The 20,884-nt window shown below is 43.4% G+C and overlaps 1 long non-coding RNA gene across 1 annotated transcript; it reads right to left on the minus strand.

Annotated features, from left to right (window-relative positions):
* Positions 1 to 16,638: 16,638 nt before the first annotated feature.
* On the minus strand, positions 16,639 to 20,668 carry LOC148184792 (uncharacterized). The gene is made up of 2 exons (XR_015771925.1): positions 20,269 to 20,668; positions 16,639 to 16,742 (listed from the first exon to the last, which is right to left on the minus strand). It is a non-coding gene; the product is annotated as an uncharacterized LOC148184792 (long non-coding RNA).
* Positions 20,669 to 20,884: the final 216 nt, after the last annotated feature.

A 20,884-nucleotide genomic window follows, 5' to 3' on the forward strand; every position in this document is an offset into this window, starting at 1 on the left:
GCCAAATTCTTCTTTTGTTGTAGAGACAAAGTGTTTCCTTTCCTCCGGAATCTAAAATGCACTGCATTCCTGTTCTGATACTTTTGCTTCACCTTTATACAAAAAATATACAAGATGTGAGGTAGCTGACAGAAAACCTGCAACCTTTATTCAAATAACCAGTCATCCGGCCTTGATGGAACACACTCATGAATGTAGCTTGGAGGATCATTATCTTCAGAAGCTCAAATCAAAAGGAGACATTGGAATATGGATGCTGGGCAAAAGTAATGTATGATCACAGAGCAAAAGTAATGTATGATCACACCACCTCTTATACAGTGACTAATCCTTGATGCTTGCATTATATGGACTGTACATAAAAGAAGACTGCTTGATGCATATTGTATTTTTGGAAATGAGATCCTATTGTAAGAGAAATTTAATACACTGTGCCTCCTTGTTCTCTTTTATGTTACTTACAGTAAAGGGATATGAGGACCTGTTTTTAATAACTTTCTTCTAATGTTGATTGAAACTATTCTACATACTTCGAATCTCTCTGCCTGGCTCTTGTTTATTCAAATAAAATAAAGATAATTATTCTGGTTAGAAAACAGATTTCAAGTTGAATATTACTTACAATGACATCCATTTAATTCTTGTATGCTCTATCAGATAATACAAGACCTAACTGAAATGATTTTTGAATTTTAAGTTTCCATATATTTGCATTACATTGTACAGGAAATTAGAAAGGAGTTGTACTCTCTGCAGCTCAATTAAAATGGCATTCTTGTATTTTTTACTTTGTATATGCAATATCAACATTGTTTACTATCCTGCATCATCCTTATATGCTCTGATATCCCTTAATGCATTTCTTGGAGGTGAACATCCCTGAAGAACAGGCTGAAATGGAAATGTCAAGAGATGGAATGCATCAGGAGCACCTTTCAGTTACATCCTGATGAGATTAACATGTCTGTTCAATTGAAAATGAACAATTTTCCCCAACACTGCATTATCAGACACTGATATTAGACTGCATTGTTCCTACCAGTATGGAAATGATAAAAAGGAGAAAACACGTAATCCCTTGATCCAAAAGTGTGCTGAAGGTGACATGAGTCAGGACCATGGCTTTTGTTTTCTTTACTCACTTAAAAAAATAATAATTTCAGAGAGCTGGGAAAAGGTAAAGCCTCATTTCCCCCGCCCTTTTATAGTTAGGAAACTTCATAGTGGAAATTCAAGGGGATGGAGAGAGTTTGGGCCACATCCTGGACTTCACACCTGAATGTGTAGGTGAATGGAAAAAAAACATCCCTGACAGGAAAGTGTGGTTCTTTTGTGTCGTGGGTTTTAAAGCAGTAACTAAAAAAATTACTAGAAAACTTACTTATTTCTTGCTGTGAGATATGGATTAGAACAAAACAGGCTTAAACTTAAAAGGAATAAAGAAAGTTTATTAACAAAACTACAAGAATAAGAACACCAGAATAAACTTCTAGAAAACTCCTTTATCCCCCACTACCCAACTATTTCCTTGTTTACATGACAATATAGAGAATAAAAACTTTGGAACTCTGGTGTTTAAAACAGTCCCAATTCCTGCCAGAGTCTTTTCATCAGCCTTTGTAGAGAAACAGAAGTCTTCTTCTGCTAATTTGTGGAGTTTCTCACAAGAAAGCTATTTCTGTTATAGCTTTCTATTTTTTTGATGCCAGCTGCCCGGAATTCCTGTCATCAGATTTTCTCCTCCCATTTCACATCACTCTGAGGTGTGTTATGTGTCAATGAGTCTAGGGATGTCATTTTTAAGGATGAGTTATTCAAAGGCAAAAGTCCTCTTCATCTGTCTCTGTGAGCTTTCCTGGAAACAAATTTTCTCTTTGCCTCTACAATGGCCCCAAATCTTCAGCTATTACTTCTTTTCACTCTGTTCCAGCACCTCACTGTATTACAATTACTCCACCTTTTGCTCAAAATCTACACTTTGAACATTCCATTCCTCCCAATGTACTCTGTCATGAATTAAAGGAATTTTTTCAGAATACTATTGTCCATCTCCATAGCTTTAACAGAAAAATATTTCAGCTTATAAAGCATCTCCTTATTCTCTCTTCTCCATCCAAAACTTAACTCTTTTCTTCACGGCCTTTGATGGTTTTATAATGTCTTTTTCATGTTATTCTCTCTCTCTCTCTGTCTCTCTCTGAGAGAAAAGGGTAATCTGTACGTTTTATCCAGGTAGTTAAAGTCTTAGAAAGCAGCAGATGTTCATGTTTTGAGCTTTCAGTTCAGCAGCAGAAACTGCAAACCAAGCCAGGCCGGCCGGCTCCGTTTCTCCCCCCACCGTCCTCTGCGGCCTTGTCCGGCCTGGAGGGGGGGAGGAGGCCGAGACAGAGCCTGTTACCTCGTCAGAAGCCGGAAACCAAAGAGAACAAGAGAACTCTGGCTTTACATCTTAAGGCCGTGTTCACAAGCTAATCTCACTTTTCAATGGTCAAAACTGCTGTCAATTCTTAGAAATGACCAATAATTGGTCACAAGAAAAAACTCCCATCAGCCTTTCGCAGCTTCAACTTCTTCCCAGCTCCGGGAGCTATCTTAAAGGTAAAGTCATCCCATCACATTTTGCCAGATTTCAAATCCTTGATTCCAAATGGAGGGGTACCACCAGGGGCCACTGAAACATTTTCAGAGTGGGGAGGGACCAGTTAGAGGCAAATAATACTTTTTATGAGCTTTGGTTTTATTTTAAAAGAAAATTTTTACACTCCCTTGAGACCGACAGCTAATGGGGAGCAGGGATCAGTGAGAACCCTGAGTTAAGTCTTAGGACTACAAAAAATGCTTAATAAAACATGAAATTAGCAACTAAGTACTAGGAAAAAAGAAGGCTGTGAAGACTCTCTGTCTCAGCTGGTAAATAGCTTATAACTGGTCTGAACCATCTTGTGCTAGTGAGGCTATGTTTCATTTAAGCCTTATTAAAGGTTCTGACTGTAGGGCACTCACAGGCCAGTGAAAGATGCCCCAAGCAGCTCTGCAGTCCAGTACTTCTGGCATGGGAAGTTCTGTCCCCCAGATGTTAGATTATGGCACAAATTTAGGGAAGGATTGAGGTCTTACAATGAAGAATGAGCACAGAAATACACAGTAACAGATCATTCTATAAAATCATGCCCATTTCCTGTGGTCACATGGGAGTCTGTGAGCATGAGCCAAAGTCACTGGCAGGTGTGTATGAACACCTCCCTGATGAGCACCCCTGGAGAGGGGAGCCAGAGGGATGGCTGCACCAAAGCAAGTGCAGCTGAACCAGAGAGAAAGGCTCCCCTCCAGCCCTCCCCTATACCTGCTCAGTGGGGGACCCACGATAGAAAGCAAAATACCTGGATTTCAGTGTCATCCCTGTGCCCTGGCCTCTGTACAGTGCTGCTGTGAGAATAAATCAAAGGGACAGTACTGCCCCTGTGTCATCAAGCACTGGGCATGAAAGGTGGGGGAGAGCTTCCTTTGTTAACTCCCTACCCAGTGCTCTGCACTGTAATTTTTTTTTTCTCTCCTAATGTCAAAGAAGAGATTTTATTAAACTAAGAGAAATTGTTCAACAATGTTGTGGCAATATGTTCTGTTGGAAAAAGCAGAAATAGGTATCATGCAGTGCCCACAGCAAAGGCTTTAGTCTAATGAGGAGCATGACCCCAACCCGTTTAGGAAGAGTGTTTTAATCACTGGCCAGTGAACAAAATCACACTCTAAGGATTTTTTTGATTATCTGCTCAGAAAAATCCAAACACATTTATCTTAGAGCTAAGGATAAAGATAGAGGTAAAATAATAATAATTACTGTTACCTGAGAATTTTGGGGAGCTTGAATATATCCCCATTGGTTACTCTGGTTTATTCACTTTTAGTTAAAAGATTATATGGCTTCTGCATTTCTGAGGCAAATAGTGCTATTTGTCTTAAAACTCTGGAGGCTTGAATTTATGCATTAATTTGAATTATAGAATTAAACTGGCAGTTTTGTCTTTTCTGTGATGGTGTAAGCTAGTAGTAAAAGCAAATAGTTTTTTTTTTTAAAAAAAAGCAGTAAAAGCAAGGCCCCACTGTACTGCTTTAAGTACTGTATCAGTAAAACGTGTAGTTACATGCAATTGTGTTTATGGATGTGAGTTCCCCAAATCAAAGCCTGGAGGCACAGTTCACTGAGTTCAGTGGCATCTCACCAGGATCGTGCTCAGTGTACTCACAAGGGTGATAAAGAAGGTCCTTTTATTTATCTCTTGTTTTATGCAGTCTGCAAATTATTTATGAGAAGGCATTAAAAAATCTGGCACTTTGGCTATTTTTTATTATAAAAAATTGATGTTGAGACAAGAGAATTACAGAAGATGGTCCAATGAAAATAGTTTCATCTTTTCTTTTGCTTTAGGGGAAAAATATTGAAACAATTTTCTTTTGCCCTTCTGACTGAGTCCCAGTTTCTCTAATGTGTGCATATTTAATTTGAATGAGTTTTTGCAGATTAAATAATGCATTTGGAAGAAAGATCCTAATTTTGGTATATGGGCTGCCTAGTACTATTGGTGCATGAATAAATACAAAGAAAACTTCCCCTAAAGCCAGTTTCTCAGTCCTCAAAAATACTGCAGCCCCAAGACAAAATATTCTGTAGAGACAAAAAAACCCCTAGGGTTGGATGTAAGATCAGTCAAACCTGGTAAAATCCAGCTTTCCTGTGTCTTTGGAAGAAGTTTAAAGCCATTTATAAAATAAGCACACCTATCCATATGTTATATGTACTTCCCACGACATTACTTTGCAGTATTCTATGATGTTTCCAAAGGCATCCTGCAGAAAACTGGTGACTGACTGCAAGTGCAAGTGAAGTGAGAGTTCTCTGACCCTGATACCAGCTGTGACTTTCTTAAGCACTGGTGGATGCTAATTCTTGTCTGGTAACTAATTAAATATGATTCTGTCTGGACTTCTTACTGTGAAAAGTGATTTAATCCTTTGCTGTATCTTTAGTGAAACGGGAATTAAATTTGTCTTTCTTACAGATGCTGCATTCATAGTGAATGTTTTTTACAGGTACTGCAATAGCTTCTGATGAGAGTAATCTTCATCTGATCCAGAGGCTCCTCATTTCCATCTAACACTTGCCTAGCTGAGCAATTGCAGGGTTTTAGTGGTCCATAACACATCTCCCTTCCAACATGAGACTGACAATCCAAGCCCTGGCATGAGCAGAAATGCAGAAGTCAGCAGGCAGCTGAACTGAACATTGTGATGGTGCAGTACATTATCTTCTATCCTTAACACATAGCTGTTGACCATGTGAGGCAAGTTTGGACACAAGGGGCAGGATTCACACTTTTTTTGGGCATGAAGAGGATCCATACAAGTAAATGTCATTGGTTGATACTGGCCAGCTACTAGGCACCCACCAAAGCCCCTCACTCACTCTCCTCTGCAGCTGGACAGAAGAGAGAAAATATAACGGAGGGTTCCTGAGTTGACGTAAGGACTGGGAGAGATCACTCATCAAATACCATCAGGAGCAAAACAGGCTCAGCTTAGAGATATGAAGAGAATTTATTGCTAACAAAATCAGAGTGGGATAACGAGAAGTAGGGTAAATCCTTAAAAACACCTTCCCCCCACTCCTCCCTCCTTTCACCTCCACCTTCTACTCTAGCAGCGCAGAGAGACAGGGAATGGGGATTCATCTCCTGTGGCTTCTCCCACTGCTCAGGGAGAGGAGTCATTCCCCTGCTGCACCCTGGGGTCCCTCCCGCAGCAGACAGTTCTCCATGAATTTTCCCAATGTGAATCCATCTCATGGACAACAGTCCCCCTCAAACTGCTGCAGCATGGGGCTCTCTTCCACAGGGTGCAGTCCTCCCAGGACAGGTTGTTCCAGCATGGGAGGAGGGCCCCTCTTTCCACAGGTCTCCCACAGCCTCCTCTCAGGCATCCACCTCCTTTGGTGTGGTGCTACTCCACAGGCTGCAGGTGGATCTCTGCATCCCTGTGGATCTCCATGGGCTGCAGGGGCACAACTTCTTCACCATGGGCTGTACCAGGGGCTGCAGGAGAATCTCTGCTCCAGCACTTGGAGCACCTCCTGCCCCTCCTTCTTCACTGATCTCAGTATCTGCAGATTTGTTTCTTTCACATGTTCTCACTCCACTCTTCTCTGGCCAAAACTTACAATTGTGCCACAACTTTTATTTTTATTTCTTCTTAAATATGTTATCACAGAGGTGTTACCACTGTCTCTAATTGTCCCAGCTTTGGCCAGTGGCCCATCCATCTTTGGAGCCACCAGGCATTGTCTCTGCCAGATAAAGTGGAAGCTTCCAGCAGCTTCTCAGGAGCCATCTCTGTATCCCCCCTGCTACCAAAAGCCAGGCCATGCAAACCCTATACAGTAAATCAACTCGTCAAGTGCAAGAGAATAGTGCAAGTGGGATGAACTCATAGAAAATGATACATGGAAGGTGGGGCTGAGAGGCAGAAGACAGCGTAGGTTTAGGTTTCTGCTTTGAGAAATAGGTTAAGGAGAAGAGTGATTTCAGGTCTCCCATAAGGCAGATGAAATATTCTTCTAAGCAGCTTGGAGAAATCTCACAATCACTGGCCCTTTTTATCATGGGGGCCTTCAACTTTCCAGCTGTCTGCTGGAAATACACCACAGCAGAAAGAAAAATGTCCAGGAGGTTCCTGGAGTATGTGGAAGATGACCTGACACAGCTGGTGAGCAAGCTAACCAGGGGAGGTGCCCTGCTGGACCCGTTGCTTGTGGACAGAGAGCTCATGGGTGAGGTGATTGTTGGAGGGTGTCTTGGACAAAGCCATCATGAAACAATAAAAGTTTTCGATTCTTGGAGAAGGAGGGGACCAGCAGAACTTTGACTTTCAGAAGACAACTGCTCACAAGTGGTAACCAAGGGCTCAGTTTTGGGGCCAGCCCTGTTTAATATCTTTATCAAATCAGTCAGTTTGCAGATGACATCAAGCCAGGTGGGAGTGTTGATCTGCTGGAGGGCAGAAAAGCTCTGCAGAGGGATGTGGACAGGTTGTATGAGGTTCAGTGAAGGGATTTGCCAGTTCTTTCACCTGGATCACAACAACCCAAGGCAACACTCCATACTTGGAGAAAAATGGATGGAAAGCTGTGCAGTATAGAAGGGTCAGCCTGGGCATGTTGGTCAACAGCAGCTGAAAATGAACCAGCATGCACCCAGGTGGCCAAAAAGGCCAATGGTATCCTGGCCTGTGGCAGCAATAGTGTGGCAGCAGGACCAGGGCAGTGATTGTCCCCCTGTACTCAGCACTGGTGAGGCCACACCTCAAATCCTGTATCTGGTTTTGGATCCCTCACTACGAGACAGACATTGAGGGGCTGGAGCGAGTCCAGAGAAGGGCAACAGACACTGTTTAGTTGTGGACTTAGCAGTGCTGGGTTAAAGGCAGGACTTGGTGATCCTGCCTTTTCCAAACTAAGCAATTCTATGATTTTGTGATTCTAAAATCCCTTCTGCCATCCCACGTCTTTCTTCACAAATTTTCAAACAGATAGCTCAGCAGGTTCATCTGAGCAGGTCCAGCAGGTTGGTGAAAGATACGTGTTGGACTGAACCATGAGAGATAAATGCCTAGAGGAGGCCAAAGACTTGAGGATAAATCTTGAGGCCCTTTGGATTGTTTAGGAAAACCATCTTTCTCCTTGCTTCCCCCAACAGTCCTTGTGTGTGCTGAGGTGCTGGTTGGGAGACGCTGGTGAGCAATGGAAGAAACAGCAGGGTTTGAATAAGTAGGGCTCTACTTCTCAGTGTTGCTAGTTGCTGTCACTGTTGCTGACGAGTCTGGCCTGGTGATCTAGAATTAAAAAGGTCAGGAGAATATTCAGATTTTTGCTTTCCTACAGAAACTAGGTAAAAAGCACAAATTCTTAAATGTTTTATTGCACAGACTGGTAGAAAACGCACGCAACACAAAATCAAATAAAACAAAGCTCTGCCCTGTGAAGAACATAGCGTCCTCCTCCTCCCTCTTTCCATGACAGACACCTGTCACTGGAGCTGGGGTATGGTTTACCAGCCCTCTGGCCTTCACAATGTTCTCAGCACTTCTCGCACAGTCCCTGCATGCACATCCATATGCTCATCCTCTGTTTTTATTGCTGAAGGTTATCGAGGGTAAAAGAAGGCCTCCAATGCCGCTTTCTATGGCCAATTTAGATCTCTCAGATAATCTCCTGTGAGGTCACCCACCTCTTCTAAATGTCATGCACGCATGTGATCTGAAGGCCTTCACAGTCTGTCCTCATGCCTGAATGACATCCCAGTGACTCAGCCACTACTAACATGTCTGAATGAGGCCACCCCTTAATTCCCTGCTATGGCTGTTTCTCCAATAAAATGTTCCTGAGCATCCTCACTCTAAGAGGAATTAGCACGGCAGTGCGAGGGGTAAGAGCTCTGCAGACATTGGGAAAATTACACTGGATGGCACCACATAGTTGAGAAAATTAATTTGACATCAAATTTGTATAGTCACAACTCAAATGGGGCATGTGGGTTCTTCCCTAGCCCTTGGGAGGGGAGGAACATGCTCTGCTTATGCCACACATCCAGCAAGGCAGCTGAAATCAGCTGTGTTCTGACTTAAACCCAAAGGCCAGGTCAGCTGCAGGTGTAAGTGAAGCTCTGCTGGTTTGCACCATGGATTTATCACCAGCCTCCACCTGCAAAAGAGCCCAAGCAGACCATGAGCTCTGGAGGAGCCTTGATTCAGAGAAACATGAGGTGGGACCACAGCCTCCAAAATTCCTTCCTGCTGGGATGGATGCAGGCCAGGGAGGCTCCTCTCCTTCCCTCCTCTTCCCTCCAGCGAGACCCAGGCTCTGCTGGTCCCAGGTCTCTCCTGGGATTGCACCCATCTAGCCTGCTTGGTTGAGGCTTCCTTCCCTGCTGTCCTTCAGGGAGCTCCTCACATCTGTGGGGGAAAAGCCCAGTGCCCAGGATTTCTAGTCCTTCCTCACAAAGCTGGGACTATCTCATCCCTCTGTGAACTTCTTTTGTGTAGCTGTGTTTTCCTTTGTGAAGTCATTCTGTCCTGTTGGAGCAGCAAGTGAACCAGCACATTGGGGAAGCAATTTTACACTGCAGGATTTCAGGAAACACAATGTATGTCAAGGTGGAGGCATTATTCCTCCAGAATTTGTCTCATTGTGCCCCAGCAGTCTCACTGGTGTTGCATTGTCTGGCAAAACTTTACCAAGAGCAGCTTCCAGTTCTTCATGGGAGTCTCTCTTCTGCACCTCTTTCAACTTGGTATGGCACAGCATGATTCAGATAGAAGAATATGGCTGCTGTTAGTCTTGCTTATTGTTTTTTTTTGGCTTAGAGATATTTTGCACACCTTGCTCCTTCTCTTCAAGAAAAGAGAGAAGAAAGTGACATCCAGAAATGCAAATTACTAATATCCAGAACAAGAAAATATTTCTCCTCTACCAATCTAAAAAAGGAAATTACCTGTTTTATTTATCTTTATGTCATGTAGGAGGAAAAACAAGAAAAAACAGCTCTCACATCAGTGGTGGTGGAGTTCCTTTCCACACTACTGCATTCAGTTGTCAAAAATGCATTTTTTATGGATCTATCTTGGCAGAAGTTCTCAAGTCATGACATCCCTGGGAAGCAGCTTCATAAAGAGCAGTGATGTTGGGCACTGACCTTCCAATGGCTCCTCCTGTGAAGAGAGGCAGTGCTTTTCAGGCAGCCACTTTGCATGCCCTTTGTCCTGGACATTCTCAGCTTACTGACACACTTAGTAAATTCTGCAAACATCAATTATGATGTCTCTAAAGCATCACACACCAGCATGCATCCCAGGCTTTCTCCTATTTAAAGCTTTTGTTTTTCAGTAAACTACCTCTATTTAGAAAATCACTTGTGTGAACCACCAAGGCCTGAGGACTTTGTGACTGAATGCTTATTAGAAGCAGAAGATCCTTAAGTACAACCCTCAGAGGGATTCAAAATGCCATCTAATCCATCTCCTTGCCTCCAGGCAGATTTGTAAGAAATATATTCTCTACAGCACACTTTAAAGATGCTACCATGCATGATGGCAACCTCACAACCTCCCTAGGCAGTTTGTCCTAGACTTTTGTTATCTTTTGTTAAAAACTGCTTCCTATTTTAAAGCTGTTATTATTGGCCTCCATATATATAACATTTATCTGTGATATTACATGTTATGCCTCTGCAAGAAACACTCAGCAAAGCAATCAAATTGGAAAATTATGAAAACCTTATCGATTTCCATCCCAGAGATGAGAAAGCAAACCTCATATTTCCCAAGACATGATTGACCTACATGCAAGGGGGGACCTTGGTCTCTTGTGATTTTTCTAGGTCAGATGACAAAAACAATGAGTCTTAAAGGAAAGTGAGCTGGTTCTTGCTGAACCCAAACAAGAAGGACAGCACTCAGAAGAACTCATGGTTCCCAATCCTGGGAGGCTCCACCTTCTCTAATGCCGCTAGAGAACAGTCCAAAACCAAAACAAGGAAAAAAGGAAGAGGATAGATGACTAAAAGTTTAAAAGCCAAATCCCAAACTGCTTCACTATGCAGAAGGTGTAGCTCAGAACACATTTTATTATCTTCACAAGCGAGGAGCCCAAATGAGTATGCAGTGATTGGTGTAATCAGGAATTATGCTGTTCAAATGTAAAGAGTCAGCATGAAAAGAGTCAAGGCACAAAGTTGGATTATAGGTTCCCCAGCAATTCTCCTGGCTGGAATTTTTGGTCATGATGAAATAAAAGGTAGGTATAAGAAATACTGATAGACATAATTTCAGGTCTGAATAGTCTTCGGAAGTTGAGACTAGTGGCTGAGTTGAAGCTTTTCTGGAGCTACAGGTTCCCACATCTAGTTGTGTGGAGGACATAGAAAGACTAAAGATGTTTTGGAAAACCTGAACCTTTTTTTATTCTTAATACAAACTTTCACCACTAATAACAATCACAAGAAAATCCTTTTCTCTTCCCTTCATCCATTTAAATGAGAAAGTAATTCTAATTTCCCAGCATACCATTAGTGTTCAACATATCAAACCTATCCAAAAGGATAAGCAGAATGAAGATGTCTATTTTCATCTCTGAACACGTAAGCTTTTAAAAATAACATGCTGAAATGGGCCAAGGGAAGAAGAACTTTACCCCTCCATCCTTGCACATACATCCCATAGTGATGCCTGCTTTTATGGCAGTGCAGGCAGCCACAGGAAACCAAGGTTAAATAGTTTAAGGTTGAATAGCCTGGCACCCCTTGGAGCTAGCATTTGTGACCTTTAGAAGACTGTGCAAACCAGAAGCTGGTAAATATTTGTTTCTAAGAGAAACCCAAACAATTAAGAGCAAAAATATTTATTGACTGCAGTGACTTACACTAGTGGCCTCATGGGAGGGCAGTTTCCAGCACTTTCTGAGTGTTTCAAAAGTGCCTATTGCACACAGCACTGTCCTGAACAAATCAGACAGTTTGGTGTCACCTTGATAACAGAATCACTGTGTTTTGCTAAGTGGGAAGGACATTGTCATGAGGAGCAATGGCCATTAGGGTTGTTTAGCTGCCTGATGGGACCTAGGCCTCTAACTGCTATTTCTGCCTTTGAAAGTGACCTGAATACTTTTGTTTCTGATGTCTTAGCTATGCCTGTTCATCTTCTTGTTTGTCTTTTTAGTTGAGAATTTCAGTACATGGGAAACCACAAATGGCCTATAGGAAGTGAAGCTCTCTGCAGTATTTTTTTTTGGGGGGGGCTTATGGCAATGTATTGCAATTCCAGAAGCTGTAGAAAGGCAGTATTTTCTGAAGTAACTCTTTGCTGAAAATATGAGGAAGATCAGGAGAATGTCTGATCTGACTAGCAGGAAAAAAAAAAAATCAACCTTTTTATCATTTAATTAAACATTTCCAAAAGTTGAAGCAGTAGGAAACATTGCTTCTGAAGTAACCCAGGTGAGATCAGGGCACCCACATAACACTGGACACTGGTGTCTGAGGACTCTGCTCCCCAAAGCATCAGTGAAAGCTGCAGAATGGGAATATCCTAGCACAGGTTATTGCTGCCCTTCCCTACCCTTGCTCACCAGGGCCTGCTCACTCCATACAAGCCACTGATAATCTCTACTCAGCAAGAGTTAACCCATTAAAAATAAAGTGCTGTAGGTAGAAACTAACCAGACTGTCTTCTATAGCAGATAAGGGGCTCAGTTGTAAATGCTCTGGTCTTTAAAATGACCTTTATTCTAACAGGACCATTGGGAGCTGATTATACCCTGCATATCAGGTGAGAAAGCCAGTGCATAAGGTGGAAAAATAAAGCTGAGACAGCCTCCCAAGCTTCTCTGTGCTAAAAAAAGTTGTCTTTCTGCTTGTTCCAGAATTTATGGCAAAATTTCTATTGGTTTTGAAGGAACCAAAACCAGTCTCTATTTCCATATAACTCTGTAAACTTTGGACTGAAAAATACTTATGCAACCACAAAGTTCATTTGAAGAAAATTGCAAAATATAGCTCCCTGCAGAAGATCTGTTAGACTTCTAACAGCAATTTTATATCATCAAAGGCAAATAAACCTGCTTGGGGAAAAACATACAGGTGATTTGTATGGTGACTGCTTTCACATTCTGTTTATAATTTCAACTTACAGCCCCTAAACCACAGTCAGGAGTAGCAGAAATATCAGGGTGTGCGGTTTGTTTGTACAGACTGTTTATTTTACGTGTACAGCTGGTGTGTGTCAAGACTGGCTATGGCTATTTCAAGGTATGTCCTGAACCTGAGTGTTTTCTTTCCAGACAGCATAATCTTCAAACCGTGGAAATTTTGTTAGGGTGCTGATGTTGGGAAGTATGGGAGAATTTACTTAATACAATGCATTTTTTAGAAGTTTTGACTTAGCTGGTGTAATGAAGTGCTATACCAGCAGTGCACAGTATCTGCCTGCATAATGATGGACTGAAAGTGTGCCTCCAGTCTAGTTTGTGAAGTTAATATTTTGACTTTTCTTTTGGTGTTTTTTGTTTTTGTTTTTGGTTTGGTTTGGTGTTTTTGCTAGGGCTGTAGGCATATTCATATGTTACTGTGAGCTAAATGAAGGTGCAGGCAGAGAGATTATCTACTGCTCTACATATATAAACCTAATTACTTTTTGAAATCAGGTTTCCTCTGACTACATTTGTCATCTTCTCAGACCAAATTCAGGGAATTTTCTCTGTGGTAACTCGCTTGTTTGACCATAATTCAGCAAAGAGGAAGACTGGAAGATGACGAAAGGTAGGAAAGCCATAGTTGCACCCTTTCAAGATGGTCAGGTTGGCCTAAACTACTGTATTGCTGTCCTTGAATGACCTCCAGAAAATATTAATTGTGTAATTACTTGTAATTTTAAAAAAAAAATGAGGCATATACATTTATTTTTATTCTCTTCCACCTTTCAATGCTAGGATATCAAATTGACACGATTGTATGGTAGTGCCACTTAACCACATTTCTCACTGAACTTCAGCTCTTGTTTGCATCCTCGCGTTGGACATGACTGTTGGGATCAGAGGAGGTTCCTTGACACCAGCACTGCTTTCTTTAGTGGAGGAGGAAGGTGCAACTGTACTATTTTTTGTGTGTGAGGACTAAGAATTTTCTGGCAGAACCTGGCATCCTGTTGAACTGTATTCCCCACCTTCATCCCCAAAGCCACTCTTTACTGCAGGAGGAGTTTTGCCAGTCCACCCAGACCACCCCTGTGGCTGACCTGCATTCCTGAGCAGGGTGTGTGCTTGCCCCAGGTGCATTGCTGGGTGCCTCGGCATGGCTGGAGTGGTGCATCCAAGGGCTGCTGACTTACACTGTCAGACAAGTCCCATGGTTCTGTTGAGAGATACCACCTGCCCTGGAGAGATGGGCCACCTGGAAGATGAATGGACAGGTAAGTCTTTGCAGTATTGGGAAGGTGTTTTGCTCTTAGACATTTCAAAGTTTGTGTTTCCCCCCAGAGAGTTTCAGGTCCATCTGTCCTCTTCACCTTTTTCTTCACTGTCGCCCTGAAAACTCAGCTTCTGAGCTTGCTAACATAGTTTTCTAAAGACTTTCCCAGGACAGTAACTGTAAACATAGATATGTGTACATTCTTTCTGTTACACGTCTTGTGATGGGCATCTCTCATGGCCAGTGCAGTGGGAAAGTGTTATCCTGACCATCCAATCCCTGGCCGTGATCAGAAACCTATAAATCCTGGGAGGAAAAATAAACGCGTTCTTCTTTTCACCACACCTCGACCTGTGTCTGTGTCATCTATTCATCTTCAGCGGCAACACTTCACTTGTCTGCAGTTTCCTTTCTTGAGTGTGACAGAAGAACTAATATAGAGCAATGATTTTCCTGCTTCAGGCAAAATGCAAAGGCCCCCTGAAAACTCTGCTGTTGTACCAGAAAGATGCTGCTGCACTGTCATGCCAGGTGCACACTGCTGGGGCCCAGGGCATGAGTGGTCACTCCCTTCAAGAGTCACTTATGTCAATCCTTATCCTAGACAGATGAGACCAAAATAAACTTGCTGAATATAGAACAGCCTTTCAAGCTATTTTGGGCACACTATCTATGTGTTTTTTCTGTGCAGGCAAACCTTTGCACTTCCATGATGGAGTCAATATTTGCATTGTTCCTGTCACAAGAACTCAAAATTAAAATTAATGAAAGTGAGCTCATAGATTAGTTCTTGGAGAGTGACTTGGAGATGAGGTGTTTGGCTCACTGCTATCCACAGTTTATGTGCATGCACAGTTGGCATCCAGATCATACCAGGGAAGGAGGGGAGATAACTGAAATCCTGTGTGATCTGCTAGGACTGGCCTGGGGATGAAAATTTGGCATACACAATTTCTGTAACTACCCCAGGAATTTCTTTCAGGAGTGGAATTTAGAGACTGTGTCTGGTGTGGAGGGAGTTGTCTTTCTTCCTGTTTGGTGAGCAGGGCCACCAGTACCTTATGCCACTATGGACTGGCTCTGAGATCAGCCTGGCAAGTGATCAGAGAGGCTTGCTAGTCACACAGCAGTCCGTAACTCATGGAGATTAGGGGGGTAGATGACACACATTCCAGCAATGCCTTTGTCACACTCCAGTATGGCTTTATTCAGTCAAGAGTCATTGAGGAAAAAAAGCTTTCTAGACACCTGGTGGTTTGTCATCCATCCTTCATCCTTTGGCATGTGCAATTAATTCCAGCTGCACTTCACCCATGGATGCTCACCCACTCTCAAACCTGAGGGCTTGTGAGTAAATGAAAAAGGATCAGCATGTGCAGGTGCAATCCTTGCAGTCTCAAGGATAAGTCTGGGACTTCCATGACATGGAGGGACCAAGTCCAAGTTACGAGATAATGAGGTGGTGCTGCTGACAGTGATCACAACCATGAGGACAGTAGTGTATGGACCCTAGGAACACCTTTAGTGATCAGCTGAGTGTAGACATCAGGATCTCATTATCTCATGCAGTAACAGCAGCTGATTACAGTGTAACCTTTACTTTGCTCACCAACAGCCCATGTCTTGGAGAGCATTTGCTTGAATGTGGATTAGAAAATTGAAGAGGATAGTAGAGCTGGATCCTAACAGCTTATGTAAAAAGCACCTTGGTTTCAGAGACATACAGCTTTACTTCAACACTGCAGCTTTACTTCATTTCTATGGCATCCCAATACAGGAAAATGTCAGTTTTCTCCTCTGTGGCCTCAGATCACTGGCTGTTCCTTACATCTCTATAAAAACTCATCCTCATTCTAATTACAAGTAAATGGATTCAAAGACCACTGAACCGTGGGAGGCTAGTCCCCAATTCCTCACCCTTTTCTTAGACCTGAGGCATGTATCCCAGTTGTAGGGGTTTTGTGCTGGATGCATGTATGACCAGGGATAGCAGGTCAGGCTGAACAGGCTGTGTGCCTGGGAGCTGCTGGGTGGGAGAGCCCAGCCCTGATGCCACCAGTGGTCACATAGCCCAAAGCTGCAGCTGCTGCTACTACCTGCACTTAAGAAAAATAGAGGCTGGGAACCCAGTTCAACCAGCACCAAGGTCTTTGGGAGGCAGGAATACCACCTGGGGGTCAGAAATGGTCCTTTTATAGCAGGGGGGCTTTCATACTTGTGGAAGGGACCCATGAGAAAATAGCAGCTTCCGCTAGGGCTGTGCATACCCATGCTGTGCAAAGTCAGCGGCCAGAGGTGTCTGTGAGCATCTCTGATCTGGATGCAGGGGGAAGATGCTCCTGGGCAGGGGTTGTAGATCCCTCTCTGCTCCAATAACAGCACAGGCAGCACTGCTTGCCCAGGGGTGAAAGCCAGGGCTCAGTGCAGAGCATCTCTGGTGCCACCTGGCCATCGCAGGAACAGATGAACCCCTAACAGCCCTCCACCCTCAGCAGTGAGGTGCTGTGAAAGCTATTAGTGCATCTGCTCTGAAATGGGCTCAGTAAAATACACATTCTCTTTCATTATCCTGTGGCTGCAGTGCCTGACTCATCCCACTGCAGTTGCTCTGGAATGGGAACCGAAGTCAAAATTTTTCCAACTTGTGTTTTATTCACCAGGGAAGCTCATATCTAACCCACTGAGATGGCAGTGGAAGCTGGAACAACATCTGTCTTCACAGGAGGCAAATGAAACCTGAAAAAACAGGGAGAGGAAGTAAATGAAGCACTGTCTGATTGAAAGTCTGTTATTCCATGTTGCCTTCCACAATTTGACACAGGATGCTTTCTTGCACAGGTGTGGTTAGTGCTGGAGTAACTCAGCTGGGACATGGCCACTCCCAGCCCAGGTGTGCCAGTGGTATTTCCTCCTTTCCTCCTCTTTTTCCACAGAGCCACAGGAGTGTGCCACACAGCCAAGGTCTTGCAGCAGGCTTTGGCTGGGATCCCTGCTCTTACTCCTGATCATACCAAACCTCTCTTCTCCCTGGAGGCAGATGGATCCTTGCACTCACGGTTTTTGCTGCCAGCACTGTCCCCAGACACAGACCCCTCTGAGGTGGCACATGGATGGATCCAGGGTGCTGAGGGTTTGTAGAACTCCTCTGACAGGCTGGCGGAGGCACTCTTTATGCTGCCTTCCTGCTCCCCCAGCTCACAGGGACAGTCTCCTGTGGGCACCACTCAGACAGTTCTTAAAGCCACAGGCAGCACTACTCACCCTGCCAAAATGGAACCCTCACAGCCTAAACCCACCTCATGCAAGCTGGGAACCTTTCCTCTTACTTTTATATTCAGACATGATGTCACCAGACATTGCTTTTAGCTGCAAGAAAATTCCTCCCTCTTACTGTTTTGCTCTTAAGGACTGCTTTCCTGGGCTAAACATCCTTTCTTTAAATAGATGTGCTGACCCAAATACTACTGTGAATGATTATTCAAGGATGAAGAACAGACTGTAGTCCAAAGATTTTCACAAGGCAACTTAAATCAATATGATCTTTCTGTTTAGCACTTCTAGGAAACCTGTATGGCTGTACTCATTACTTGGCTCATTTTGCCGTTATTTGTTCATGTGGTACATTATCAAGCATCTGAAATATTTACTCTGTTGTCTTCTGGACTGCACTGATTTCTTTTGGAACAAAATGTAGCCTGGTAATCCTCTGCTGTGGAATTTTTTGTAACAAATATTTTATAGTAAGCCACTTGTTAGTAATGAACCTAATATCACTTGTACAACTCTTTTTGTAATCTTTACTCCTAAAAAATAATTGGCAAAATTAAAAATAATAATTAAATTCTTTGTTAACCAATGGCCTACTTGCAATATTAAGTTGAATGTGGCATTGCAACTTGGACCATTTTTCAATTTTGTATAGGAAAAAAACCTCTGCATGTGTGGAAGCCAACATTTTTCACAGCATACATCTGATTTTTTTTTTTTTATTTCAGACTGCCTACTGTAGTAGAGCAATCACTTCAACAGAAAACATACTGAAAGCCTGAAATCTAATTTAAAGTCTAAATGATGCACATGATTAAAAATGTATTATCTATTCCCAGCAAATCAGCATCACTGAAACACTAATATTTCCCTAATTTTAAGCACCATCTAGTGAGTCAAACATTAGCAAACTGCGCCTGAGGAAAATAAGATCCTGGTTTGACTGCATCCCACTTAACGCTAGGTCTCATTCTGAGATTTGTAAGTTAGCTGTTTAGTCGTTGTCTGTTCTCTTACTAATGGACATTAAATATTCTTCCAAAGGTGCTGGAGACCGGAGCTGCTGCATGAAGGTAATTTGTTTGTTGACAAAGAAGGGTCTTGGCCGAGCAAGCTCCCTAGTTAGATAGTTAGACAAGGCTAGCTGCCTGAAAGTGAAGTAGGGAAAAACTTCATTTTGATAATGATATTTATTTTTTTTTTATCACTGCAGAGCAAAGGACTGGAAAATATGTGGTTTTATTTCAATTATAAGCCAAAGAAAAAAAAATCACCACTCAAATAAACAGCTTTATAAGCACCATGATTCTTACTACTTCTATTAGCTGGCTTGCCATGAAGATGAAGTAGGTTTGAGAGGGAATAGCACAGCAAATCTGCATACAATTATAGGACCTGCTTACCTGGCACTGGTGTTAAATCAGTTCAGTTAAATCAGCACCAGCCACTGACCTGTATAAACAGACACCCACGGATGGGATTCATTTGGAAAGCAAGCGATCACAACCAGTTAACACAGAGTCACCCTGGGCACAGGCTGGGGTGTTCAGACTGAGCCCTGCTGGCTTCTCTGAAGTGACAGAGCTTGTGCTGGTACTTCACACTTGCCAGCCAAAGTGGTGCAAGACAGGGCAGTGCCTGGCCTGGCCTTGCTGGGGGTGAGAAAAAGGCACATTGCCTCTGACTGGGAGTGCATCACTTGAGAGGCAGGAGTGCTGCACGGGGGTCAGAAATATCCCTTGGCTGCTCCTGGCAATACCCTCAGTTGGCCAAGTTGACCTCTTTCAGGTACATCTAGATCTGGGGGGAGCAGGATTTATTTATGTGCCCTAATCCCAGCTGTTCTGTGGGATTTCTCAGCACACGCACTTCCCCGGGCTGGTGGCCCTGGCTCCACAGCAGACCAGCCTGGCTCTGTGCACAGGGTCTCTGCTGGTGGTGCATCCCCAGCCACACACCCAGCCCCTGCTCACCTCTGCTGGGCTACATCTGCTTGGGAGCTCACACTGTGAGGGAGGCTGGAGACCTGGCCTGGCCACAGGGACCTCTCTGCTCTTCTGGTTTTGGGTTTTCCCCATTTCTCCCTGTGCACCACTTCCTGGCTGTCAGAGCAGCTGTGGCAGCCCAGGCTAAGGGCTGGTGGAGGACAAGGACTGTTGGTGAGGAGGAGGTGATGCCAGGAGGTTCATATGCCAAAACTGCTGCAGGAGCTCTCCTCAAACTCAGCCCTGTGCTGCAGGCACAGCTCCTGAGCTCACCTGCCCCACACCTCATGCCCCTAGGGAAGTAGTGATGGACAGTGCCCATCCACCTGCTATTTCAAAACAGTGGAGGTTTAGCTGCACCTCCTGTTACAGAAATCTGGTACCTGATGGAGTTAAACTGGGGAAAGCATTGTCTCTAGGAGTGGGAGCATTTAAGGCCTGGTCTCTCACCACCGGGACTCATGACTGCCAAGGGGTGACAGAGGAACCTGGCCTTTGGTCTCTACTTCCAAAACAGGAGAAGCATCAAAACTGAAGCTTGGAATCAACTGCACAGCTTTGCTAACACCTGAAATACTTTAGAATTGTCCCAATGTCAACATAGGCAAAACCACTGGGAAAAAGAAACAAGCATCCCATTTCTCCTTCATCCCTACTGCCCAAACAAGTTGTGTTGCTAACAAAGGGCAAGATCTTTTAGCAAAATACTGATTTATGGTCTATAAATAGATCTCATTATAGAAAGTGGATTCAAGAAGGAAATCAGTTTTCAGAGCTATACAGAAACAAGAAATTATGTTTTTTGGAGTCCTTCCCCACAAAGAGAGCAGAGCATGTGTAGGTATCAGTCTGTTTAGCAGGAAAGTTTAAGCTCACTGGAACAGTCACACAGCATGCACAGTCCGTATTAGGATCCAGTCAGCTCCAAACAATGCTCAGCTACATGGGTAAGCCAGAATTTAATGACATCACATAAATAAATATAAACAAATACAGTAAAAAGGCTTTACCTTGGGCTTAAGCAAAAAGCAAAATTTTCCAATCCTGTGGGATTCTTCTCTGCTCCCAAATCTGCTGGCTCACAGTGCAGCAAAATGATCAAGCATTTAACAACCCTGGCAAAGATCTGCAAGTCCTGAGGGTGTTTGATTTGGAAAGAAAGGTGTTGGGAGGAGATTCCTGAACACCTCCATCCAGAGTTATGCAGGAAAAAAACAGAAGAAATAAAAGCAAGCTTTATGAGGTCAGAATGTATAGCCTGCCCAGAGCTGCTATTCCTGGCAGAAATTAGACCCTGAAGTGCCCAGGTGAAAATCAGGGATAATCCCTGTATAAGTGCTTCTAATTGGGACAAACTGAAAGTGAGAAAGTTGAGTAAGACAGCTCTGGCCCATCCCTGGGGGCTCTGGGTTTGCTCCCAGGTGGTAACTGAGAGGATAATTATGCAAAGCCTCCTCTATAAACAGAATTTGGTATATTGGCCGAACTAGGGGAACCTATTTTTGTCACCACTTTGTGTGAATGTGTTACCCTTGTGATTTCCAGCCAGGTCAGTCCAAGTCAGCTGCTTTGGCTGTGGCTGTCACTGGAAGCTCCTCTGTTCACCCCAGTCCCTGGCCCCATTTC

The sequence above is a fragment of the Pseudopodoces humilis genome, chromosome 2, assembly GCF_049639895.1.
Source record: "Pseudopodoces humilis isolate 2021_Gansu_Grassland_sample_001 chromosome 2, ASM4963989v1, whole genome shotgun sequence".
Lineage (NCBI taxonomy): Eukaryota > Metazoa > Chordata > Aves > Passeriformes > Paridae > Pseudopodoces > Pseudopodoces humilis.